Source organism: Aythya fuligula, chromosome 15 (assembly GCF_009819795.1).
Source record: "Aythya fuligula isolate bAytFul2 chromosome 15, bAytFul2.pri, whole genome shotgun sequence".
Taxonomy (NCBI): Eukaryota; Metazoa; Chordata; class Aves; order Anseriformes; family Anatidae; genus Aythya; species Aythya fuligula.
Genome location: NC_045573.1, coordinates 5111062 through 5133675, shown reverse-complemented (window position 1 = coordinate 5133675; position 22614 = coordinate 5111062). Strand labels below are relative to the sequence as shown.

The following is a 22614-nucleotide window of genomic DNA, read 5'->3' as shown; positions in this document are numbered from 1 at the left end:
AGCAGCTACTCACAGCACGAAGTCTTGGGTAATGCTAAGTGTAAAGGACAATTTCTAAATATTCCAGAATGGCATCCGCAGAATAAGCCCAGAGTTCCTCCTCGGTTTGCATCTGCTATAGCAGAGCTAACATAAGAAATAACTAAAAAAAAAATAGTATTTTTTTCCTGTAGAAATTCACAAATATTTGCTCATTAAGTCGACATAATCCACCATCCCTGCCAAGTGCAACAGGAATCCTGCATGGCACGTTCACAGGAAGCTAGACTAGGGATGTGCCAGGCGACTAACCCCGACACCTCCAACCTCCGAGAGCTTCACCTCACAGCCCTGCTGTTGCCTTGCAGGCAGCCATTTCCCATTTAGTCATCAAGTTCCGCCAGCCTTATTGCTAAAACATTCTTTGGGTGGTTTTCTGCCCTATTACCACCCAGAAACGCAGAGCACTATTTCAATCTTCCACTAGACTGCTGACACTTACAACCGATCTGCAGGGCACAGAGACCTACTTCCCTCTAATTTCCTTCCCCCAAATTAGCTCAACGCACCTTTAAACAGGAATAAAGCTGTCACTGTGGAAAGAAGAACTGTCAGAACAACTACATTTAGAGCTCAGCTACATCAATTCTCCTGCATCAATATTTTTAAACATTTAATAAAACAATGCCACATGCTACGCAATCTCTTTGCAATGAATGTTTCATACAGAAACCAGTCAGGTGGACAAGCAGATAGGCTTTATGCAGAAGTTTCATGTTGCAAAATCATTAGATGAGCATAAAAGGTTCAATATTTTGGGGGTGAAGCCATTATAGGGAAGAGTGGGTAGTCCAGTGTGGGTTCAGCAGGTACAGCATGTAAAGTTTCTGCCCTCACCAGTGCAGCACCGTAATTACCTCCCGAGTGCTGTGATGAACACATCTGAGTACAGGTACGAAGCACTCAGTGGTGCTTTCAACCCAGCAGCTTTACATTGCATTAAGACACAGAAGGAAGCCTTGTGCATCAGCAGGGTTTGTATGGGCTCACACCATGGCATCCACATCTGGAGCACTTGGTCCGTGTATCTTGAAGGCCACAGACCTCACCTCTTCCTTTCCCAGCCCAACATCACTGCCAAAAGCACGCAAGAGCAACTTGCCTTGAGCAATTTGCCTTGCATGAGCACAGCCCGGTGCTAAACTGCCTCAGTTTCCTGTGGCATGAGACTTTTGGGGGCACCGTGGTTGACTCAGCGCTCATTTCTCTCTCTCCTGGGATGTGGAAGAAGCACAGCCTTCGCCCCACCTTCACGGCAGTTGCTCTGTAGCAAAATTACCACACGCTTATGTCCAGAAACTCCAGGCACACTGGGGTTATTTCTGCTCTGCTTGCTCCCCACGTTCCCAACCCACAATAATCGGGGCACAGGTTTCTATCTCCACAACCATTCTTGTTCCCATTCTTGCCTTGTAAAACTCACTTCACCCTACTGGCATCCTTTCTGCCCTCTCCACTTCCCAGGGAACAGTGGAGACCAGCCCTGATAAACACTGCCCAAACCCTCACAACACTGTCACACGGTGTCTGTCCGGTACTCCACAACTAGGAAAAACTGATTTGATGCAGAAAATCAGTTATTTAGCTGCACTATATTCTGCTACAGCTGTCTGAGAAGAATGAAAACAATCATGAGTCTGCAAAATCATGAGTGGCAGGAGGTGAATGAGGAGCTATTGTTCGCTGCCTCTTTCAATAGAAGAGCTAAACAAATTAATGGAGGCAAATTCATCACGGGCTGTTAGCCACTAAAAGGTATCACCTTTGGCTCAAGAAATCCTTAGACTTCAAACTGTGGAAAAATGTGAGAAGTATCACTCTACATTTGCTCTTTTATTTGACTTTCTCAAAGCTTTTGGCACCGGTTCAGGCGGATCTTTGTTCTAATTGCAAATTTGGGGAAGAGAGGTAGGGGGAGGGTTTGTTTACTTTGAATGCACACCAGCACATCTCATCTAGCTGAAATTTTACTCTGGTACACTTTTTTTTATTGAATTTTCCTGGGTGACTATGCAGTCATCTCATCTCTTTCATACATGAGTCATATTCAATTTCCAAACTATAAATTAGTAGCTGAAGGAAAAAAAAAATAAATCTTTTCTCACAGATGCAGTTTGCCAGCTCTTGGCAATGGCAGCAAGCAGTCCACCTGATCAGTGTGTGCTGCCACAGGCTTCCCATTGAAAAGAGTATTCAAGAATTGCCAAAAAGCTCCTCGTACCAAGGAATTAAGGCTGTATCTGTCTATCATAATTGTGTTCAGGCTTTCTCAGCCATTGGAAATGATAAGGCAATCTGTAGAGAACTGCTTTATTTCTGTCGCACCACGTTACAGACCAAAGGCCACCGCAGGACACAGCCACCAGCTCCAGCTCGGCCACCACGTCACTCTCTCAGGCTAACAGACACACAGCACTCCCTTCCCGAGATCTCCGGGGACAACAGCAAGCAGGACCACCAAGAAAAAGTTTCAAAGATCCAAATTTTTCCAAGAACTCTTCTTTTAAGAAACACATATCTAGAGAAACCAAACACAAACTACATAAAAACCCAAAGAGAATAAAAATAACACCATGTGTGATTCTGCATCAAGTGTCCACCTGCATGTAGAGAAGAACAGAAAATTATTCTCATTTTTATTTAAAAAAAAAAAAAAAGCTATTTGGAAATGCAGCCCTTCACACACCATCAGCACCATTTTTCACGATATGATGGGCAGGCAGAGCATTCCTACACTAATTTGTAACTGCACCAGCCAGAACAAGAAGGTTATTTTGCAGTTAGATGTCCTTAAAGAGATACTTGGGAAGGCTGATTTATCTATCACTTTAAAAAATAGTACTTACTGTGGGTTTTGTTGTTGGTTTTCTAGTTGTTTTTTGTTGTTGTTGTTTGTTTGTTTGGTTGTTGTTGTTGTTGTTTTTTGGGGGGGATGTTTGGGGTTTTTTGAAAGCAAAGCAAAAAAAGATACCGTTGCTGCTGTGTTTATTTTGGCAAACACCATTATGAAGGAAAGGCAGCGTTTTTAGGCTCATCCACATCATGGACTGGGCATGAACACAGAAGGCAGTAAACCTGCCTCGTGCCCACACACAGCCCAGTAAGACCGATCCACAAGGATGAAGCTGCCACGGCCAGAGCTCCGCACCACACGGGGCAGGACATGCAGCTCACTCTCCCTGCAGCTGCCCACTGCAATTAGCGGCGCCGGTACCGCCGCAGCCTGCGCCTCCCACATCCAATACAGGCACTTTGGCAGCCAGTAGCTTGTCTGTGCTCAGCATGCCCTTCGATTGCCAACTGTCTTCCATTATCATCTCCCCCGCTGCCTCCATCGTACCTGATTAATATAGCCTATTCTTCCTGTTTATTTCCTTATCGATCCCCCCATCTCCTGCATGGGCAAAGGCGTCAATGCAGTTAAGGGCAAGCACCTGCTTGGAGACTTCACCCTTCAGCTACTTTCCAAAAGTGCATTTTATTCTCGGTGGATAATAAGATTCTGTGGTTAAAGGAGCTTGGAGGTATCGGCATTGTCATAAAATGTTCCTTGTGTCCTACTTCACCGGAGCTGACAAACTCACTGCTTGCTGTCAGTGGACTAAGAAGAAAAGAAGCACTTCTAAAGAGCTTTGGATACTTCTGCATTGCAAAGTGAAAAGGAGAAAGTGAGATATTTCAACAAAGTTCCATTTCACTCCAAAGCCTCATAAAGAAGAAAGAAAAAAGGAATGTTTCTGCACAATCACTGTAACAAGCAAGCAGCTCACTTATTAATCTCTCCTTCCTCCACATTCCCTGGCTTGGGGGCTTGGAAAGTTGACACTTGACTTGAAAAATGCCAACTCTAAGCAGTTTATTTCCTCTTGAACTTTAAAAGCTGACTGAGACAGAAGTGACCTTTAAAAAGGCAGGGTTAGTTCTTGTACGAATTGATAGAAGGATTCTTTGCTTACACAGCACAGCAAGGTACTGAGCAAATCTCCTATGCAAACACCCCTTTCTCACCAGCAGCGAGAAAAACACCATGTTCCATCAGTCACAAGGCTGGAGGAGAACCTGGGAGCTGGTGACCTAAATCAAGAGGGAAAAGACCAGCTATGTTACCGCCATAAACCATGACCTTATCTACGCACAGGACAGACACAACCGTCACCTCAAGCAGCCTCACGGAGTTCAGGAGTCCCCGGTGAAGCATCGCTTCGCCACCAGCAGCAACGAACTGCTTCCAATCCATCACGAGCAGGGCAGGCACGATTAAAATTAAGTACAGCCACTAACTTCTACCTAAATCACACCCCCAGGCAAGACTGAAACGCAACAGCCAGGAGGGCCTGCTGCCAGCAGGACACGGCAAGATACCAGGACTCCTATTTTGGGACATCTAGCTGGTTTTTGTGACTTTGCTCACATCAATCCCTGCTGAAGCTGCTGAGAAAGAAATTAATCACTACATAGCTCATTAATGGCCTTCGATGAATGGCAGCTTGAAAACGCAACAATAGCTGCTAATAATACTTTCTGCCACACCAGTAGCCAGAAATGTAACTGAGCAGAATATTCTTGTCTGAGGTCCACCACACAATTAAAACCACCAGATGTCCAAAGAAAGGCAATTGAAAGATTTTGTGGCAACAGAGGATAACCTAAGAGTTTTGAGACAGGAAAGGAACAAAGAGAATATGTAGGACACCAGCGGGCCTGGGAATACGCTGGCGACATACAAGTGTACTTTCCCTGGGTGCTAATAACGACGATTTTTTTTTTCCTACTCTTGATGCTCATCTAGCAAACCACGCTGACTCCTAGAAGCAGAGGACTCGCGGACTTCGGGAATCTCCAGCGAACTATGAAGTATCACTTTGCCATCAGCAGCAATGAAATGTTTCCAACCTACCATCAGCCCACTTACGCAGAAGCATACGTTTTATAAAGAGAAGCCCAAGGCGATTCTGTGCAGAATTTACTTTTCCCTTTTTCTCTGGAAGAGCACATCAAACTCACTGAGGCAGACAGAAGAAGTCAAGCCCTATACAGTCTAGTTAACTTATTAATAATGAATCACTTCTCTCATTATTCCTAAGGTTGGGTATCAGGCAACATGCCTTGAGAAAAATTAGCGGGGGGAGATGGGATGGGGAGCGATACTTTGCTCTCCAGTGGAGCTGGAGGCACGACAAGGAGCCACAGCTAACAGCGGGATGCCGAGTGGAAACTCTCAGATGAGGGCTTGGCGTCTCACTGCTAGGGAAGACTCTGAAAATTCCTACACTGAAATACAACACATACATGGATGAAGTATTTATCGATGCTCATTAAAAAAAAAAAAAAATAGGTGTCCTGTTTTATCATACACGGTGTTGTGAAATTAGCAGGCAACAGGATTTTTTTATTTTAAGATGCTGATACCTCTGCTGGGGCTTTTCCTCTGCATATAATCACCAGAGGTCTCAGAGAAACCTGTTCATTCTTGCAATGCATGAGAGGGACTGCCACTTTCAAAGTTACTGTACAATCACTTGTTTTTAATGGTCAATTTAACAGTGTTTAGCCTCCAATCATTGCTTTTATGCACAGAACACTACATATGGCAATCTGACTCCCGTGCATAAGCAGGCTCCCTAACATCTGTACAGCAATCTGAAAATATAAAAATACAAATTTATGTGGCAGGTATATAACTACTGCAAAACAGATCTGCTCATCTGTAACACACATCAAACTCAACATTAACAAGGGGTAAGAAACTGCTATGCTATTTGCATGGGATGTACTTTGAGACTTCTAACTTGTGCCGGAAGGTTTTAATTAAAGCAATTCATGTCCCAGGGCATTTTTCTTGTGGTAAATCATCGTCTTCATTCAGTTGCTTCAAGGACTCGTATCTGTGCTTTGGCACTCCTATGGGAGAAGATGACTGTGAACAGAGATCAGGAGAATCTTCTGAAAATCTGAATATTTGGAGAGACAATAAAGGAAGGAAAGAGGTGCCAGCCTGTAAAAACTGGGACTCGTGACCTCAGACACTGGTTGTTCAAATAATTCTTACATATATGTGCCCAGATCTCATTTTCAGAGGAGTGATCATGACAAGACGTGGGGAGTTACTCTATCCTACTAATTTTTGGAAAGACCGCGTAGAGAGAAAAAGAAGAACATAAATTGAAAACTCTATCTGGAATTACTTCCATCAAACAAAGTCAATCAATTTCAATTGAATTCACGAATCCATTTAGAGATTATTGATTTCACAACTCCAACTATTAGTTACTGATAACATTTAACAACCTGAGAATGATTTAAAAATCCATAACCTTGTAATTAATTACCTGTTAAACTTCATACAGAAGTATTTTTACTGCATTAAAGCTCACTTCAAAGCCTAACCTACTTGATTTCATCAGTGTTTTCCTGATATTTTTCTCTAAATCTAGACCACTATAATTACTAATTCCAAGTCTGTTCATACTCTCAGTTTTCAAGATCTTGGTGTTCCAACATTTTATATCAATTAAAGTCTAATGAAACAAACATTTTTCATCATTTTATAAAAGGTACAGAAATGTTTCTATTGATTGTATGTTATTAAATGATCCCTTTGGACAAAAAACACACATTTAATGTTCATATGTCACCAGTAGTGTTTACAGAATAAAACAGCAGTTTCAGAAGTTCCGTTTTCTTAACTGGATTTGTGAAATAATTCGTTTCATCCATCTGTGGTGCTGTACATAGGATAAAATTAATTGCACTGAAATTAAAGAGAATACAGGTATAATCCAACACTTCTGTTGCACTCTACTTTCAAATCATAACTGTTAACCACAGCACAGTGAATTTTGCAAAGCTTACCAGGACCAGTTGATATAATTAAATCAAATGAGAAACTTGCATTTTGCTTTCTGCCACCATCATCAAGAGTACGAAGGCTGAGCAAAGAGATTTTGTCTGCTGGCTCCTCATGGTGTTTTATTAAGGCTGAATTAAAGTATTAAACTTAAATAAATGAACATTTCTGAAACTAAAAATGTATTCTTTCCCAGGTTAGCCACATGACATGTGGGACTCAAGTGAAGCTGTCATGTATACTTAACAACTGGGACTGAAGGCATGATAAAACACCTCGCTTTTAGACAGACAAAGAAAAGAGTATCTTGTGAAATACCGGTACTCTGTGAAAATTTCATACACGTCAAAATTTAATTAATTTTCCTCTGGTTATTAAGAATCTCACCTCTCTAAACCCAGCACACACAAGCACTACTTGCTTACTTTAGCCATCAGCACTTACTCCAAAGCCATAACAAAGTGTTACTGCTTTAACTTAAGGCACGTAAGAGAAATTACTTCAGTTTTGCCCAAAAATGAAGTAAAATTTAGCCAAGCCTCCAACATTTATTTAAACATGGGACACAGATTTATTTTAAAGCTTTTACAGCCTAGGTTGGCATTCTCACATTCTGTTTTTCTGTTGTTTTTTGAAAATACATTTTATTCCTTAGGAAAAGTGCTGGCAATTCAGACATCCACTCCGTGAAAACTACCAACAGGGACAGCAACAATGCTGACTATGAAAATATTTCCAATATTTATTCCACTTTTTTTTTTTAATTCCACTCCAAAAGTATCATAAGCAGTCAAACTGAATAGCATCAAACCTTTTTATATGAAGCTAATTAAAAATATCTGTTTCACTGACATCCCAAGACAACTCTTTGAAGCCAGGAGGGAGCCCCAAAGAGAGAAATAAGCTGATCCATACAGCTACCCGAACAATCTTTACTCGTCTTCGTGAGACTCCCCGCTGAATCCTGAAAACCAAGATCAATTTGACATCAACTAATTGTGGTTATTCTCACTGTCTTCCTAAGCGAGTGGCCCACGGAAATCCTGCATGGGGCACACTAATGAAGCTGCGTGCGGCAGAGCTCTGACCTCAACAGGCAAAATCGGGATTTCTGAGAAGTGTACAAGTGCCAAACTTGCACGCCAGATAGTTTTGTTAGACAAAATTAGTGCGGTTTTGTACTAGATTTAGCTTGTATCGATTAAACAAAAAGATTCTGAGATATTGGAGTGTGATCAACTACAACGCTCTGCTGGTAGCTCTGTGTTTTTAGAAATTGATTTGAAAACCCAATGCCTCCCAAAAATAAGGTAAAACAGCTAATGATTGCATACAATAGCATAGCAGTAGATCTAAGTGTAAGTGAAAGGAAAAGCAGACTACAAATAAATATGAGACTGTAATAGCTGTAAATGTCTTGCCTTTAGGAACACCTTATTTATTTGTAAAGGGAGGTTCTGAGCCTCCTGCTTGCTCTCCTCTGGGCCCCATAAACTGTGATTCTGTTAATATAAAGCTTAGTCTGCTTCTAAAGAACAGCTGAGCGGCTTAGTTTATATTCTGATCTTCAAGCAAAGGTCATATATCTCAAGTAGGCTTTTTCCACTCTTTTTTGTGTTGCGCACGGCAGACGTGTGGGGGACTTGCCTTTCTTCTGAACAATTCCGATGAAGTTTCAGCCCCAACCAGTACACAGGAGGCACTGACATTTCTCATCCAGCCACGTCGATTCTTCAAGTATTTTAAATCTATTCAGAGCTCGTGCTTGGGAGGGTCACCTGACAAACATGTAATCTGTCCCATTTTATGCAGCCTGCAGATACGATTCAAAAACAAGAGTGAAAATTTCCTATTCATTTTGTGTGTTTGCTGTGGATAGTGGCGATAATTAACCAGAGAGATGTAAATTATTTTGTAATGGATAATTTCAGTGGAAACAGCCAGCTGTCCTGAAACTGGTTTGTGCCTAGAATCGAGACTAGAACTGGGTAGCTTCCACCCTCTGTTCTGATTATTCCCCCAAATGTATTCCCCAAGCCAAGGACTGGGAAAGGAAAACTACTACAAAACACAGGGCATGTGGTGGAAGAGGAGTTCTCGAGGCCAGCTGGTTTTCATACATGGCAGCTCCTTCTTTTCAGCTCTCATCACTGCCCATTCCGAAATGAAAAGGCAGCTTAGTGGGTATTTTACACTTTGACAAAACTGATCCGTCAAACCAGAAAGCACACCCAGGGACAGAGGGCTGCTGGCTGACCAAGCACAGCATTTCCCTTAGCTCACCCACACATCTCATTCTCTAACCCAAAGACTGTGTGCACAGCCACATAATGTATTGGGAAGTATGACATTCACGGTTAATGGCACAGCTTGGATAAGAAGAAATGTGTATTTTAAATCCTGTCTTCCCCGTGAGCCTGAAATAGCACTTAGTTAAACATCACCTTCCCCATGCAGAGCCCTGCTGATAGCATCCATCCACGGACGTGCGTGCAAACATCAAAGAAAATAATATAAGCATTTTGCTTTGCTTCCACTCAAGACACATTAAGCCTGAAAAGCAAAGTATGCTAGCAGTATGCTAAACAGGGAAGATGCTTCTAAAACCACCTCTGAACAACAGCAATTAAAAGAATTAGTGACCCTTTGAGTCTGACCAGTGTGAAATTATTCAGCTGTGGAAAAATTGGTTTGAAAGGGGGTGATGTACTTTGGTTCATGTCTGTAGTCCCCATACCTTGTTTCTTGCCTGGCTAGTAGCAAGGCTGCTACTCTCACGGTCTCCCTGGCTGTGTTGGAGCCCTCCACACATGGCAATTTCCCGCTGAAAACAGACGATGCCCTTCCCGAGCAGAAAACCTGGCAGACGTGAGCCTCAAAGCTCTGCAGTTCATGACTAAGGGCTTCACCAGACCTGGCAGGGACAGGGCTAATCTTCTTTCTTTACCAATACAGAAAAGTGAAAAGAGAATTTCTGGGAGGAAAAAACAAGTGCTGGGTAAGGTGCTGCTCTCACATGAGCATCTTGGTCTCAGCTGTCAGACAGCCAAGGAAGCCACCACTCAGACTGCAGGTAACTAGTGCTGCTGGGGTCTGCAAGTGCCAGGATAAAACCAGGATTCATGAACCAAATTAGCTTTGTCCTAGTGTCAAAACTCTCTAAGCTTGGTATAGTTTGCCCCTTTCTTCCTGTTTTTTTTACATGAAAAAATTTGAAGAGATTGGAAGTTAAAATCTCAAAACTTTCAGATCCTTGCCCTGCCATATCTGATCTGTGAGAAACGGATGAAAAACAACACTTAGCACTTTAAAAAACGATATTCATACTTTCCAAATGAACACAGAACCAGGCTTGAAATAAAAATCTACAACACACATATTCAAGAAGTCTCTTTTTACATTTCTAATGGTCAAAACCAGCAGGCAATGCAGCCCCATTAAAATGAGACAAAAAGGCACCCTATAATGAAAGGCTGAAAGCTTCACATTCTCAAGTTTCCCATCTCTTTTTTCAAGGAGAATCTCTTCTTGCAGAAACATTACGACACTACTTTCTTTCCCTTTCAACATCGTGGAACACATTATTTCCAGGCACAGAAGTTAAGGTGCACAGGCATTAAGATCCAAATACAGCCATGATAATGACGGACCAGCTAGCAGGCACGTCTTAAAAAAAACAAACCTCAGTTATAAATCCTACTCCAGACAATGACAGCTTTGAAGTTCCCCAGACTGAACAAAGGCTGAAGAATTTTGTACTCTATCTAGATAAAAGTAATAAGAAAGGTATCTAATTCTGCCTAAAAAGAGACCACATATGTATCCACTGTTTCTTATCCAAATGTCCCAAATTCCAAACACCAGCACAGGTGACTTGTTTTAAGAAACAGCATTCTCATTAACGCAGTCCCAGATACCTTCTTTCATGATCCCAAGTCTCCATTTCTGCAATCTTGTAACGGGATATCGCTATCGAACTCTCTTGCAGAGCAATTTCATTTGCACAGAGGAAACATTCTCCAGAAGACAAAGTAAAACTTATTACACCATTGATCTAGGTGGAAGGAGACAAGTTTTCAAATATCTCAGCCTTTTCACTGTGAAAGCTTGTGCCATTTTACGAAGATTATTATATGCTCCCATAAAAGACAGTAACACTATATACAAACCTCTTTTACATAGCTCAACCAGAAGCATTACAGTCATTTAACTCTCAAAAGAGCAAAGCGTTATTAACCTCCTAGAGAGTTTTCCCAGTTTACCACTCGATTACAGAACGGCTGCCGTGGCATTCAACAAACTGCACGCAGGTCTCGGAGCAGCAACTGCCATCATCTTGCATGGCACTGGAAGTCCAGGAGAGACAGTGCAGCAGCGTATTTGCATGAGTGCCAGAACCAGGGACGTCTGGACTTCCACAAACTTGTATTTCATATTTGACTGACTCTGCTGTGAAGATATGAGCTCTAATGAAATCTCCACTAATGAGTTTCCACTTCCATGCTATACAAGCTCTGCTGCACAGGCTTGCAGTCTCCCTGCACTTCTTTTCTTCAGATGAAAAATTCCTCCAGCCTCTCTCCTCCACTCCGACACTAGTTTTCAGAGAAGTAGCTTGCAACAAATACTGAAAATATGGCCAAAGAATTCAAATAAAGTAATTGGAGAGCACATTTTAAAAAAAACATCGTAGGCAATCTGCATGTATCTCCGTGAGAAGCCACTTCTTATGCACACACTGAAGCACTGACCTATAGGTTTCTACGGTCCAGCAGTGCAACTACGTGTTGGCCTGTGCTTCCAGAGACAAGCAATTAATACCAGAGTTTCCACTTTGCACAGAAGGGTATCCTTTTTAAATTATTACTTAAAAAGAAAAACACTTTAATGAGAGTATCACTTTGGAATACCAACAGTGTTAGAAGGCTAGCCCACGTTAGAAAAACAATCACACACTTGGACCAAAGAAGAATTGAGTGGATTTAATAGGCTTGCACAACAGTCACCATGGGAGAGAGGTCGCTGCAAAATGGTCACCTTCAGTCTCAGCAAATCTGAACTGAACACAGAAATCTCCCAGGTGACTGGCTGAATGTGCACAGTTACAAACAGGGACATCCTTAGCCCGAAGACGGACTTAAGACAGAACAGCAATTTATCTTCTACTTTTCATAATACTTTGAAAATATTTATTAGGGGTTGTCTAGTCCTTTAAGGTAAATTGCATTTAAAATTCTTAAAACAACTCTTTTGTGTTTGGATACTGGAATATTTTGCATTTGTAGATATAATTACAAATTAATCCCAGCAACAATACATGCAGGAAGGAAAATGAACAGGCTAGGGCTCTTGTCTGGGATTCAGCAGATCTCAGTTCAAAGCCTCACTGAGCCTCAGGCTTTCAGCTCAACCTCGGGCAATTCATTTAACCTCCTGTGCACCTCTGTTACTTATCTGTACAATACTGTATATAATAAGAAAGTCACAATGCTTCTTATCTGAGAGGTTTATATGATAAACGTGCAAAAAATCCTAGCACTCAGGTCTACGTGGTTGCCTCTGGACACGCAGAAGATGCAAAAAAAAAATACCAAGTGTTCTCAACAGAACATTCAGCACTCAAATATCCCTCTCTGTAAAAGAGGGGAAAAATCCACACCTCTCCTGAAAGCCCAAAAATTGTCATAAAAGAACTGTCAGAAGAAAGAGCAAAAGTTTTCTCTCAGTATCAGTGGCCCCGGTGCAAGAGTACAACGAAAAATAGAGAGGTCTAAGCTGCTTACAGCCAGCTCAGAGGGAAAAAAAATCACCTTAATTTCAGATAACAAAAGAGAAATGAGAGTCAAAACCAGTTAGTTCTGCTGAAATTGGCTATTCCCTGCTGCTACAGAGGGAGCCATGCTAGAGGCAACATGCGGTGCCAGTGATTTCCAAAGGGGAAGCAAACAGGAGGTGCTGGAGAGCAGAGGACACAGCATTACCTTCAGAAGTACCTTTATCTTCTGCCTGTCCTGGTATGACGGCACACTTGGCAGATGTCTTTGCAGAGGGAAATCTGCCACAGGACTCCAAGACACAGAAGAGGGGGTGGATGTTGAACAATGACCACAAAGCCAAAAATAAAAACCTGCAGCTTTCTGAAAACCTGAGCACTTCCAGTGACATGTGGTCAAGGATGGCAGGTAGTGACTTTTAGTGTGAATTATCAGATGAAAGACATTTGCCTTATGAGCCTGAGCAATACATTAGATATCGCAATACACGGTTCTCATTTAACAATCAAGTGGGGATGAGAAGGAAATGCAGAGCCAAGAACCACACTCGTGCTTCCTTACAGAGCGTCCACAAAGCAACTTCAGTCCAGAGATAAGGAGGGAAGGCAGCCAAGAACTGATCAAATGAACCAACAGAAGATGTTCAGTCATGTCACTGGAAGTAAACCACTTTAAAGAAATGCAGTTCAGTTAAGTAAAGAGAGAAATCTGAACAAATATGAATGCATTTCAGAAGAAGATGCTCATAACAGGCTCTCCATGGGCAGCAGCACAAGCAAGTTGGCTGATAAAGCAGATTCAGCTGCTAAAGCAAATGGAATTCACATTCGCATTTAGTTAGTGGAAATCTACTAGATACCCGAGGGTGATGAACATTAAACAGTGTGAAATTTTATTGCATTTTTCTGCTCCCCTCCTGGGATTTTTATGATGATAACCATTCTTTGCATATAAACAGTGTCAGCTCCAAAAGCTTCATTTTAATCGAAGATGTTCCATGAAATTTTAACATGTGCAAAGCCTTTGAGTGTCAAGGTTTCTTCGTGAAGAATGACATATTTAAAAGAGTTAGTGAATTAAACCCACGTTCATGTCGTGAATGGCGAGGTGACTAAGAGATTAAAACCCAGCAGGTTCTGATGTAGGGTGAATTTGTTCCGTCGATAATTTGCAATTTATTTGAATACTCCTGGTGTACAGAAACTTGCTTAACTGTCTTGTCATGCAGAAGATGGACTTCCTCAACACCCATCTACATTATTATTAACATTTATATACAGCCGCCCTTTGCAACGAATGCAGGAGGATTTCGTTTCTACAGACCGCCTCTGTTCCTCCAAAACACCAGTCACAACAGTCTCACTGGGTCAAACCAAATTTAATCCAGCCCAGCACTCCGTCTTCATTGGCAGCCAAGTAGACAGATGGCTTTGGAAAGGTACATGAGCAGGACAGAGACAGCAAAACTTCTGCAGAACATTCTCCCAGTCGCTAGCAACTTACAGCTCAGACACGTTCTGAATCAAATGTGGTTGATACCTTTGCAAATAGTCCCAAATATATTTTTCTTCCTGTAATGATTTTACTCTTTGAACTTCTGCAGCATCCTACAGCATGTTATCCCAAAGCTCAATCACTGTTCATCGTGATTGTGTTTAAGACAGCAAATTCCATTTGGTTCTCTCTGGTTACCATATGTCAGCCAGACAGATAACATTAGAGAGACTAGTAAGTTATCCTGAATACAAGAAGACGGTAACAAGAGTGCATGCAAAGGAAGTTGAGGCAATAAAGACACATGTCTACATTGTAAAGGGTCAGACAATGCTTCACTAAACAGATACTCTGTCTAGCTGCAGGAACTACTGCATAGAAATGAACAAAAATCCCCTACAAATTAAATTGTTTCAACATTGTTTTCACTGGTAGTACACAGATAACAAATCTCAAAAGAAAATCCCAAACCAGATTACAACTAGATTTTTTATAGCCTGAAGTATCAGATAAATTTTATAAGACAGAGGGCAGAGTAGCTGCACAGAACACCTTTCATTTAAAAGACAGGATAATAAATGAATATAAAAGACAATGGAAAGAACAAGGAAAATAAATACAGACTTGTTGTCCTTACTCAGTTTACAGCTTATAAGGCAGATGGGGGTGCTGCAGCTATAACACATCCAAAAACTAACCAGGACTTGTATTTAAAGCAAGGAAGAAAAAAGACAAAAAGTGAAGAATCTCAGAAAAGAGAAGCTCAAAGACTTCAGGGCAAATGAAAAGGTAATAATAAAAGGAGTTGAGCCACCAGTGAAATATACACAAAAAAATAAATCAACAATTGCTACTGAAATTAGAGTGCTGGATTAGAAGCAATGCTGCCGTCAGGAAGCTACAGAAGTCCCTCTGGATAACGGGATCTCCCGAGGCAGAGAGGGATGTGCTCTCAGGGCGACCAGAGAAGGGAGGATGGAGCATACCTGGTGCTTCCCCCTTCATTAAAAGCACTGCTCAAAGTAAGAGCACACTGAAGGAAGTGGTACATGGTTTCTTCTGCAATGCTACAGAGAAGCGAGGAGCTAGAAACAACCACAGGGAGTGATGTTGCACTGGCAGTGCATTAGTACACCTTAGCACCCGCTTTTCCATGTGCTCTGTTCCTTATGTTGAATCCCCAGCACAAAGACACCGAATTTGCAGGACATGGAAGAGAAGTTTAGGAAGCCTTCACCCCAAAAGTGAACCCACTCTCTCTCATTTACTCATGTAAAAATCCAAATAACCCACATAGGCAGACTACTTCCCCACTTGGATCCCTTTATTCAGAAGGGGTCTTCCACTGCTTTCCACCTCTGAATTCACAAAAGAAAAAATGAAGATTTCTGTCTACTCCAAGTAAACTCAGAACAAAAACTGGAATGATGAGAAGCACCAATAAGCAGATGAAACCAGAAAGTTTCCATATCAGAACAGGCAGTTTCCTCTACCACTTTTTTTTTTTTTTTTAAACATTTCAGCTACATCTATTGATTTTCCTCCTCTTCCTTTAGGGAACATTCACAGATGTGCAAAGCCACCTCTAACAGCAACATTAGCTGAAGCAAAAAATGAAATTTACACTTGACTGCCTTCTTCAACAATGTGCAATCACCATTTAATAGGAAAATGGAGCAGAGTGCAAACAGGAAAAGGAAAGGCCTGATTAAAACCCACCAGTCCTGGAGCTGACGATTTCCCCTGCCACAGAAACATGGCAAACACGTCCTGCAGAGCACCCCAAGCTGGCAGGTCCCTCTGTCCCCGCTGCTGACACCAGGCACGTGCTGAGATCAGAGGAACAAGACGCTGAGGTGCCCCTCAGCCTCTCCACCGATAAACACAGGCAGAACTGAGGCAGAAGCACCAAGGGAAGGGATTTTTTGCTGATAGGCAGAGCACTATCGGATGCATCACCTTGTTTTCCTTTTTGCTCGCAAAGCAAAGCAAACGCTTGAGCTATGCGGTCATGAATCTTGTTGGCTAGCTAACAACAGCCAAATCCATTAAGAAAATGGATTTCCAGGCGGTGGGGCTCAGCCCGAAGTCTGAGGAGATAGCTCCACAGCCTGCCCTAAAGCAGCTCCCAGACCCCACCACAGGGCTCTGTGAAGGCCCCGCCAGCACACAGCACGGGCTGGGCCGCAAACCCCATCGGCCTCCAGTCAAAATCCCACCACAGTGGGACTTGTTTCTGTTACCAAGCAAGCAAATAAAGAGACAATCCCTTGTTTTAATTGTGCTCCAAAGCCAGGTTCACGTGTCCCAGGAGCCAGCTGTGAGAGGCCTCCCCTGCCACCACAGCTCAGCGGCCTGCGGGATGGCGGCCGAAGGCAGGGGCTGGGTTCTCTGTGAGTATCTGGCTTACCACACCGCCAGAAGGTTCACCTGCACACTCAGACCATACTTGACAGCTTGATTTTTTTGTTGTTGTTCCATTTTTTAACATGTTACAGCTCTGTTATTAACAGACTCTCATTTACACATGCCAGAGGATGAGAAAAATCACCTAATTACCTGCCTTCCCTGTCAGTGAAGAACAGGGGGCTACCAATTTGCTTTCCACTCCCATCTCTTCTTTTTATACACGAGAGATTTACCATTCACTGTCATATGTGAGCTGGAAGAATCATTTTCTAATTATCAGGATTTCCCACACCAACTTTGAATTGATGAGTTTCTTTTTTCCTCTTAAATTAAGAAAATATTCCTTTCAAACAATGTTTTGTTTTCAGTGGGCCCTGAGAAAGGCCTGAATTTCTGTTTAGCTTTTAATCGATATTCACCATACATTATTAATAACGAAACCAAAAGAACATGGATAAAGCAAACAAGTAAACAGATCCATTTCAGTAACTTACCGGCAATATAAATAAAAGCTTTTTATTTTTTTCTAGCTAGGTAGAATCTTCACCTCTTTGTTTTGTCAAGTATAGCTGTATTTGTAATACGAGGGAATTAAAACAAAACAAAAAAAAAAAAAGCTTTCTTGTTTGTTAGCTCACTGTCTCAAAAATCTTAGGTCACATATTTACAATCAGGTTGGTGCTGTGATGCTACGCAGCCAGAAGCCAGCAAGCTCAATACCACTGAGGGACGATCGTTGCCACCAACTATCTACTGCTCCAGCCAGAGGCTTGGGGAAGTTAGTAGCAAATATTCCACAGTGGGATGAGTCAAATGACCCACTGCAGCTGGGGAGCAGTTCCACAGCATCTGATTTTTGTAAACCTGCACGTTCACATGGCTGGGCAGCTCTGCTCCTTCTTCCGTGAGCCACTCTACCGAGCTGAAGGCAGCTAGCCCATCCATCCCGTGAATGGAACAAATGGGCAGCCATTTCATGGGTAAAACCTGCTGTAATTATATGTTTTAGCAAAGTCAATATATACAATGGGCTCCTTAAGCAGCTGTCAGGATGGTCAATTATTAGTAAAAGAAATCTGCCACCAAAACTGGTTTCTAAACAGCATCTCCATGACAGTGAGGAATTCACCATGCCCAAGCCAGAAAGATGCTAGGAGACAATGGGCACTGCTAATTTCAGTTTCACTCGTGTTTGCCCTTGTAAACTTAAAATACTGATGACATCTGGCTCATGCACATCGTAAAGCTGCAGTACTAGCTGCAGCCTTATCTAGCGAAACTCAAATTGCAGATCCCTTCTAGATCCCTAGGCTGATATAATGCAAGACGAAGTAACCACTACAAATAATCTTTACAGCAAAAGCTTCCCAGAGAAGTATCACAGAGAACGCAGTACACTGCTAACATCTAGAAAACTAAAAGATAAAGACAGAAATTTATCTAAACCAGTTGCCTGGGGCAAAACATCTACACAGATAAGTAACGATCAGAGTTGCACTGCTCGACTGCGTGATAATGCAGTAGCTGTTATTAAAGTCACTGAAGTTTGATTATAAGAAAGCGGTATTGAAACAAACAGGGATCACTTCCCCATTTTAAGTGACTGTGGGAGAAATGGCACAAAGGATAACAAAGTGATGCTCAACAGCACAGGGCCTTAAGCACAGCTCTTCACTGACAGACTGTAGCTGCCTGTAAATTGTAGGTCCAACATGCAACAGAAACGAAACAAATCCTGGAAATATTCAGCATGCTAATACTCCTCACCTACAAAAAAAATCTACAATGAAGCGCTCTGGAAAAAAAAAAAAAAAAAAAGGAAAGGCAAAATACAAAAGTAAGAAGAGATGCAACAAGTTCAGGGTAAATAAACAAGATGTGAGCAGCCAAATAAATAGAGGCACAAAGTAAAGGCACAGTCCTAACTAGGCAATGTTATTTTAAGGGACAGGACAACTGAAACAGCCAAACTGGAATTCAGAAACATATCAGCCAGAATTTCTCTGTTAAAACAGCTTTATATATATATAAAAAAAAAAAAAAGTCAAGAAGGCAGCTCCAGTTATATATTTTATAATCAAGCAATTCTGTTAAACCAACAGTCTTGGTAAATGACTTTACATTTCTGGGTAAATACTCAACGTAAAAATGATGTTGCTTTATGCTTATGCATTTCATTCCAATGCTCCCAATGCATTTAATACGAGAGATGTGAATTCCCAATCTCAGAAGCCGCGTGAATCCAAATCTGGCTGGTTATGTACACCCTTCAAGTCAAAGTACAATCAGCAAAAACACACAGCAAACAAGCAGCATGTTTTTTGGTTTTATGAACGTCCTGGCTTCAGAAGCATTACAAGAAATTAGCATTCCTGAACTGGGATCCCCCCCTCATCCCACTCACGGGCACAGGCAGGAGCCACGCACTGCAACGCTTTGGTGCTTTGCTACCCAAACAGAAAAAGATTTAACCTAATCTGTAAGAAATAAGTCAAAATGCCAGCATCCTGCAAGTGAAAAGATTAATCCTGCTTTGAATTAGATCCATGGCAATGATAGAGTGGGCCAGCAAATTTTGCATTAGTGCATAGAGCATTGAGTAACAGATATAATTTCTCTCCTCTATAACATATTCCACTTGGATTCTTGCACCTACACTATCACCATGGCACCCAACTATGTTCCGTTACAGCAGCAGCATTATAACTTTGACATGACACATAGCTCATGTGTTTCTTCCCATTCACAAAGTATGCAGCTTTAATTCATTACCCATGTTTTAAACTTTTCCCAACTGGTAGCATTATTTTAGTTATGGAGGGTAATATTGAAGTTACACTGAGCTGAAAAAGTAGGAGATATATGGTGGTTTTAAAGAATTTGTTTCAGTTTTTGAACAGCCTAAAGAAAACAGTACCCCTTCAAACAGTGATCCTAAGAAAGCTCTGCTCTACATAAAGAGCTGAGATAGCATTACAAGAAGTCTTTCAGATATCCCAGGCTCCGATAATTAGTGAACGTAACCATTGAGACTGTAAGTTTCCCTGGGAAGTCGCTGCAAAGCCTTAATAGCAGATTTATCGCTGTGCCACAGACCATGCAGCTGAGCCTGAAACATTTTGTAATCCCAGAGCAGAATCACACTTCAGTAAATTGCTGCATACTCTACCCCAGTCAAGAAAAGACAGAGGTACACGTGCACGAGGACAGGCTGCCAGCCAGCTGGCAGAACACAAACCGAGAGTTTGGGCTAAACCAAACAGGCCAGGAAAACTACTGTAGGCACAGAGCAGCCCTGCCATTCACAGGAGGCTGTACCATAGCTCCTGATTTTTCCAAATATCTTAGTCCACAAGACAGCATTATCTCCAGCAACAGTAATAATTCATTTTAATACTAGCTGTTAACCCAAGAGTAGCTTTGAGGCAAACATGAAGATAGACTGAAGGCAATGGTGGTGCCATAAGCTAACAGAAGTAGAAGAAAAAGCAGCTTAATGAAGGCAATCCTTTCTCTAAGAGGTTGAATCCGAGATTCAGTAGTGAAATACCTTATTTTGGTTAATTCAAGCAGATACTTTTCTGTATATGGCTTTTCTGATGTGTAGAGATCAGCTAATCACAAGGTGTCACAGGAGGGTAATAGTTATTGTTTAGCGTTTCCAAAATTCTATTAAAAACCTACAAATACCTCTCAAAAGACAAGAATTATACTTGTTTAAACCAAACTCCCTGCCACAAAGAGAATCCAGACTTTAATACACCTTATAATATAAGACAAATAAAAAATAGCCCCAAGGTCTTCCACCTACGAGCAATACAAGAACAAATTAAACCGTACAGGAAGAATAGAAAGGAAATTTCTCCTTTCTTTTCTCATATGTCTGTGAATTTTCGCTTTATAAAACTACTGTGGGTGACTGACAACATGGTAAATCCTCAGTCGGGCAGACAAAAAATTTCTACTTCTTTGACAGAAAAAATAAATCTGACAGCGAGTTGGATATGTTACCAGGAATCTGAAAAGACCAGGCCAACATGTTTTCCGAATAAGCGTCAGCACTCAGCAAGGACCTCTGCTAGGATCTGTGTGCATTTGAAGTGCTCCGACTTGAATTTTCTCCAATTCAGACCCTGGCTAAAAAGCCAGCTGTCCTCCACGTACCTGTAGCATATGAGCCAGAGCTCTTGATCTGACACCAGAAGCCATTTACTGAAAACACAGGAATTAATTACAGGCACTGATATGACATTTTATGATAGTAAAATCTGGCATGAGCTTGAAGAGATGGTGAGGTTGTGCTCCTAAAGCCCTCTCGATCTGTACTCGGATCCAACCAATGCTGAATCTTTCACTTTAAGGTATTACAACCCACAGAACATAAGGATATGAGTAGATAAACTACTGCTTTTCTAGGAAAAGGTATGGAATTTTTTGTTTTGACTATGTGAACTTTGTTGTTTTTGTTTTTAATGCAACTGATTAAAAGCAGCCTATCTTCCATCTCTAAATACAGTTTAATTTCTTCACTCTTAGGAGCAGCTTACCAACTAATCCACGTTTACATCATGAATTCCACATCCTCATCTTGATCTCACCAGCCTGAGAGGCGTGCAAGGAAGTAATATTTATGGAGTGGGGAACTCGCATGGCATGAACAGGCAAGAGATCTCCGTCATGACAAAAATCAAAGACCTACAAAGTTTTCCTTTGATCTGACATTAACGTAGACAATAAAACCAAAACTCCACCAAACCAAGGCCCAGTCTACGGTTTATTTAACCATATCGCCAAATCAAATATGCCTGGAGATTTTTTTTTGTTGTTTTTATACTATGGCTGGAAATTTTAATAGAAATGTTATTGTACATTTGACAACAGAACAAACTTGAGGGATTATATCAAATCAATTCCACTGGGATTTGTGTCCGCTCTAATCCCCTATTCAGTCTCAATCTCATTAACATACCAGGCTTAATTGGCATTTCATCCCTGCATTGTGTCTCCAAAATGAACAAGGTGTAATTATGTTAAAAAGAGCACTTCAACGGTTTTAGTTTAATTCATGTCATTCATCCGCGTCAGAATGAACGCAGATGTTCTATTGCGGGATACAGCAAGAGATGAGCAGCTTTGAAACCACACTTTTTAGTTGAAAACTTTATGTTAAAAAAGTTATTTAAGTGAAACGTAAAACACAGTATTTTCTTCCTTTGTTTCAGTTGCTATACAACATTAACTTTCAAAAGCTGGTTCTGCTTAATTTGATTTTTCATTTTCAAATGAACAGCTGTGTTTAAGTCTAAAAGCCCTTTGTTTAAGCATACAGAGCCCCAGAAAAGGTTTGAACAAAGCATCTTTCTGTAAACACTTGATTACCAGGAAAGGCCTGGCTTTCAAAGTAATCTACGGGTGGTTTTGCTCTAGGTTCTCTTTTAAAGGAAAAAAAAAAAAGTTGCATCACTTCTCAGATGTCAAGCAACAAAAGCAACAAATGTTTTACTAATTGCATGGGCTTCTTGCATTCAAGGTAAATAAGGGAAGGCAGAAGAGGGTTTTCCAAATGGCCACTTTCAAACAATTCTCCCTCCCCTTTCCCCAGTTACAGGCACAAACCCATGCTAATGACAAGCACGACTAATAAGCATGGCATTTTAATTGTCAGCAAATCAACCATTCTTAAATTTTGTTGTCAGATGTGTCCTCTCTAACATGGCTAGTTCCTGGACAAACAGAAATTCATGCTACTTTAATTAATATTTGGGTTCAACAAAGCTACACAGAACAAGGTTATGAGCTAAGAGTCACTTAATAAGGATTATTTAACTAGGCATTATTGTGTATTAAGAAAAAGGCTCGTCGAGGAGGCCGAAGTATCTGTCCAAACTTTCAGTTTTAACGTTAATTTTGGCAGTGCTTTATTTCCCATTTAATGGTTCTTGTGAGGAAATAAATGCACAGGTGCAGTTCTCTGTATTAAGAGAAGCGACTGTTGATGAAAATGTTTTAGTTATTTGAATATCTCTCCTAAGCCATTCCCTATATTTTCCC

At 41.3% G+C, this 22614-nt stretch overlaps 1 protein-coding gene across 2 annotated transcripts in view; it reads right to left on the bottom strand.

Moving 5' to 3' along the window:
* Positions 1–22614, bottom strand: part of MAD1L1 (mitotic arrest deficient 1 like 1) — a 347666-nt gene that overhangs the window by 254054 nt on the left and 70998 nt on the right. The window contains exon 1 of one of the 2 annotated variants that reach the window (XM_032197491.1): positions 15874–15920. The exons of the other annotated variant lie outside the window; for it this stretch is intronic. The gene's annotated coding sequence lies outside the window, so the exon portion shown is untranslated. Of the gene's footprint in view, positions 1–15873; positions 15921–22614 lie in introns of those variants that run through there. 2 annotated transcript variants of the gene reach the window in all.